The sequence below is a fragment of the Amblyomma americanum genome, chromosome 9 (genome assembly GCF_052857255.1).
Source record: "Amblyomma americanum isolate KBUSLIRL-KWMA chromosome 9, ASM5285725v1, whole genome shotgun sequence".
NCBI classification, from domain to species: Eukaryota; Metazoa; Arthropoda; class Arachnida; order Ixodida; family Ixodidae; genus Amblyomma; species Amblyomma americanum.
Window position 1 is genome coordinate 119,815,816 of NC_135505.1, and position 4,952 is coordinate 119,820,767.

The following is a 4,952-nucleotide window of genomic DNA, read 5'->3' on the forward strand; positions in this document are numbered from 1 at the left end:
AATGCAAACAGCAGAGCTTTGCTTTCCAACCACCTTCACAACGCGTATTAAATCCACAATATTCTTTCCATGATACTTCACTTATGGCGTGCCAGCAGTGCCACGGCTCTTAACGTGAACAAAAACGGCAGCGTTTCAGTTTTCGTACAGTCATTGGTACGCTTTCATTTTCAATGCCCGCGCGGTTATTTCAGGTAACGCTTGTGCGTACACGCGTGATAAAAGTTTCTCCTTACACATGGGTAAGGCAGTATAAATATCGCAGTATAATACCCCAAATTAAGTTCCCACTGGGAACCTGATATGTTACCGGGTGTCTCAACAATTGCGTAATGAAGCAACGGACAATTTCCTCTCACCTATTCAGCTGGAGCTATATATCTAACAAGTGATTACTTCACGGAGTCTACAAATCGTCCAACGTGTGGGTAAGGATGCAGTAGAGAGGTATTTTATTGTGTGTATAACATCCTGCAATAAGATAAACTTACGTTCACATTTCTGGCGACAATCATCGATGTTTTTAAAGTTGCGGCCGCCACGATCACAATCATTGCGCTCTACGCAGATGCCTCGTTCTTTGCTGTACGAATAAGTTTTTTTCTTTTCCTTGCAGTAGTTGGGATCATCTGGAGGTTCAATGCAGGTTGAGCCTAGGAAGGTTAGTATAAAGATTTTACGTTCATTAAAAAATGAATATAAGCAACTTGCAGTAATTCCCTTGGTCCCAAAAAACAAGTATAAAGAAGAATTAAATTTCTATCGTTCATTAAGCATGATTATCCGCAAAATACTAGCAGTTACAGCTACAAGGAGACTGATGTCAAAAGTGATTTCCGAGGCGCAAAGCGTGACGTGTTGCATCAATCACAGGACCGCTTTTCAGGAATGAATGAATAGCTGCGGCGTCATCTGCAACGTGAGGGAGCATAGCTTGATTCTCTCCCAGATTATCCTTGCTTCGCGTGCAGATGAAGTGCAGGCTTTTGGGACGCCTCTCGTTTTTTCGCCGAGCCGTAGCACCCTTAGAGATCACATATTTCCGCAGGCTCTCATCCTAAAGATAATTCTATGGTTGCATCGCATTTCAAAGGCAATCAGGGCAACAATTTTGGCTTTTTTTGCTTTTTATGCGATGCGCGCAAATTAAATACGCAATGCATATTTTCTTCTTTGTTCTCATCATTAAACGAGTTTTCCACAAAGAAAAAATTTACAACAGGATCGCTGGTTTGCAGCACAAAAAACCTTGCGACTAAGTCCTGATGCACACGTCTGCACTTGTGCACATAGCTTTGTGAGCCTCCACGGTGGTTCAGTGGTTATGGGGTGGGGCTGTGACCCGAAAGACGCGGGTTCGATCCCGGTCGTGGCGCTCCAATTTCGATGGAGGTGAAATGCTAGAGGCTCGTCTACTGTGCACTGTCAGTGCACGTTAAAGATCCCCAGGTGGTCGAATTTATTCCGGAGACCTCCACTACGGTATTCATTGCATTCGCAGCCACTTTCGAACATTAAACATCATGAAGCCAACCCAGACACAACTTTGTGTCTGTGATGAACACGACTTAAACATGCACACTTAGTCAACGTCATGCATTTAATGTTTTTTTTCTGTGCGTTAATTTTGCATAAAAATACCGGAAAGGAATCAGAACAAAAGTGGTGCCACTAGTTTCCAATCTGAATGTGTATTAATTTTATGCGAAGTCAGGTGATTAGGCGTTCAAATATGAGTACGGTTCATTTGTAACAATAAACGTACCAACAAAACCTCTAATAAAGGTCCCCTAACCAGTGAAGAGAAAGGGGAGGGCGGGAAAGAGGGGAATGGTTTCATATCACCTAATATTGCGTACTGTAAAGAAACCCATTACTGCCATTGAATATAGGTCACATCTCATGTCCCTCTTTCAAACCATCGTTCTCTCTTTCTCTCTTGGTACAAAAAAAAAGAGCGAAAATCAATACTCTTTCCGATCTATCTTCTGTAGCAAATAGACCTCTCTGTTTTGAACAGTGTATGGACACAAATAGCCCGAGTTTAATTATGAACGCGTCTGTAGTACATCCCTGTCCTGCATGAAACACGTCGACTAAATGTGAATTCGCTAGAGCGGAGGTTAAAAAGTTCTCCGCCAACCCTGCCTCAGAGTTCGACTTAGGAGAGTTAGCAGCGGGAGCTCCAAGTGTTTACATCGACGTGCTCAGAAAACGTGGAGAACGTGGAAAAAATGAAAAATTGGTTTATGCGGAAAGGAAACAGCGCTGCATCTGTCTCGCATTTCGGCGGACACCTGAAAAGCGCCGTAAGGGAAGGGATAAAGGAGGGAGTGAAAGAAGAAAGGAAGAAATAGATGCCGTAGTGGAGGGCTCCGGAATAATCTCGGCCATCTGGGGATCTTTAATGTGCACTTACATCGCACAGCACACGGGCGCCTTTGCGTTTCGCCTCCATCGAAACGCGGCCTCCGTGGTCGGGTTCGAGCCCGGCTAACCCGGATCAGTAGCCGAGCGCCTTAGCCACTGAGTCACTGCGGCGGGCACGAACGAAAGCGCATAACGGAAGCTCTAACAAAAAATGATCGAGCGCAGGCGGTCTAGCAGTGGTAGAAGCTGATAGCAGATGATGGCGACCGCAGACACTTGCGCAGGAGGCACATAGAGAGTTTTGTAAAAGTGAAGAGCACATGGGGTTTCCTTCGAAGCCATGCACTAGGACTATTGTACCATCCGGGAAAGTCTTAACTTAGGGAGGAGTATGAATGAAGGTCCTCTCAGCTTCAACGAATTTGGAGCGCTGCTGACGCATAACAAACCATACAATTTAGGCCAGAAGAAAACCCATTGCACTCTATACTGTGGGATAAAGGTGTACCATGTCCAACGTCCTCTGACAAAAATTTTGAAAATTGATAAATTGTAAAATAATTCAATAGAAATATTGACAGTAATGGTTCATTCTTCTGATATGTTGTACAATCTCTCTTTTAAAGGATTTCCATCACTCGCATCGAACAGTTAAGACTGCCATGGAAAACCAAGGGGGAACGCTTTTGATGATGCCAAAAAAAGTAAATAGGAAAAAAACTACAAGACTGCCGTCGGGTGATCCGCGGATATATTGATTCTTATAGTGAAATCTTACATTATATGAAAATCTGCGTTCATAAACGGTTTCCCGCTCAAAAATTCTTTTGTACAGAATTGCTGGGTATGCATCGTCCACACACTTGTCTACAGTGCTTAGGCAGCGCGCTCGGTTGTACAGTTATGACAATCGACGCTGTCTGACGTGCTCGAAATAGCGTTTAAAGAGATGGGGAATTAAACACGCTTTATTGGCGTGTCAATCGATGCTAATCTCTTGTTCCGAGCCCAAAGATACTCGTAAATGATGAAAAATACTCCAGGGTGCCCCGTTCAAGCCCTCGAGACAGGTGTGTGGACGAGTGTACATCTATCCATGAAAAAGTTGGAATGTGGTCCTTGGTGAAACATTCATGATGAGACCCAAAACAAATCTTTACTAAAACGCGTACTACTGTCCTCTTACTTAGGTTCCCGGCAGGCAAGTAGGCTTATTTCAGCATAGGAACCATGTGGCAGCGCGATGAGTGTGTATGAAAGAAGGCTAGCCGTCGTTTTATAACAACATTAGACTGGTGTCATAAACTGCAACATTTTCGAGTTTTCTTTTTCAATCGTTGGCATGGCTGATTGCAATTCTAATTTTAAGGAAATCATAACACCCTGCCGGTTCCGCAGGATTTCAAGCAGCAGCGTAGCTCGGTAAAAGTGGCTGTATAACCAGTCCAGAACCATACTGCACAATATGCTTAGTTCTTGCAGGAATTTGTTCTGAACCTCAAATCATCACATATTAAGTCAATTCTGCCGACATGTTGTTGGCAGTTTTAAGCAATGTCGAAGATTATATTCAAATGCATCAATTTGAATTTTTTTTTCAAATTTGAAGAACAAGAGACCGCATCCAGGCACATACCTTGACAGGTAACTTCACACTGTCGTAATGTGTTGAACTTATTTCCGTTGTCTCCACAGCCAGTATTCAGGAAAAGTGCACACGAATTTTTTGAACCATCAAAGTAGTACATTAACCGGGGTTGTTCACGGCATTTGCGAGTAAGATCTTCAGGCTTGCGAGTGCAGTCAATAACTAGAAATGCACAAATTGGATGTTAGCGGGTGGGTGTTGGGTGTTGGGGGTTTTTAATTCGCCAGAACAAACCGGGAAAGCCAGGCAGGTTAACCAGAAGATCGGCGCAGTTGGCTACTTCGCCCCAAGAGAAAGAAAACGTAAACACAAAAAAGAAAGATTTAAGTTAGCGGCCCTCTACGGGACACGTAGGATGCTCCACAGCATTAGCTTTGATAACTCCTCGGTAGATGTGCTCTTTAAATGAAGAAGAAGAAGAAGAAGACTTTATTTCCACCATGTGCAGTACACAGATCGAGGACGACGGAAAAAAGCCGTCAATAGGCGGCTTGACGAGTCCGTCGCCCCACTTAATGAGCAGCGTTTGGTCAACAGCAATCAATTCATACAGCCAAACAAAAGAAAATGAAAACACTTGATCAGTGCAGAACAGAAGCAAAACAGAGTGGTCCGAAAAATGAAATCCCAGGATAAGTAAAATCAGTTATTCATCCTCAGTAAACATAGAGCGAAGCTTAGCAGCGGAGCAAATAAATGAATCAAAGTTAGTAGACAGATAATGGTTTAACAGTGATGGTAAAGAATAACATAGGCGTTCCATGCCAGAGTTCAAACGGGGTGCAACGATTTTCCAACATTCTCCATGTCTTGTAGCATAATATTGTTCATTCTTTTCTAAATATGCCAGAGTACCAAGGTTATGTATGTTATATCTTACTTCATATTTAAATCTAGTACTCAGACGGTAGAGATATAGTTTATGAGCCGTAAT

At 43.1% G+C, this 4,952-nt stretch overlaps 1 long non-coding RNA gene across 1 annotated transcript; it reads right to left on the minus strand.

The window, feature by feature from the left end:
* Positions 1 to 425: 425 nt before the first annotated feature.
* Positions 426 to 4,176, minus strand: LOC144105421 (uncharacterized). Its single transcript, XR_013308787.1, has 2 exons — positions 4,007 to 4,176; positions 426 to 653 (listed from the first exon to the last, which is right to left on the minus strand). It is a non-coding gene; the product is annotated as an uncharacterized LOC144105421 (long non-coding RNA).
* Between the last annotated feature and the right edge of the window lie 776 nt (positions 4,177 to 4,952).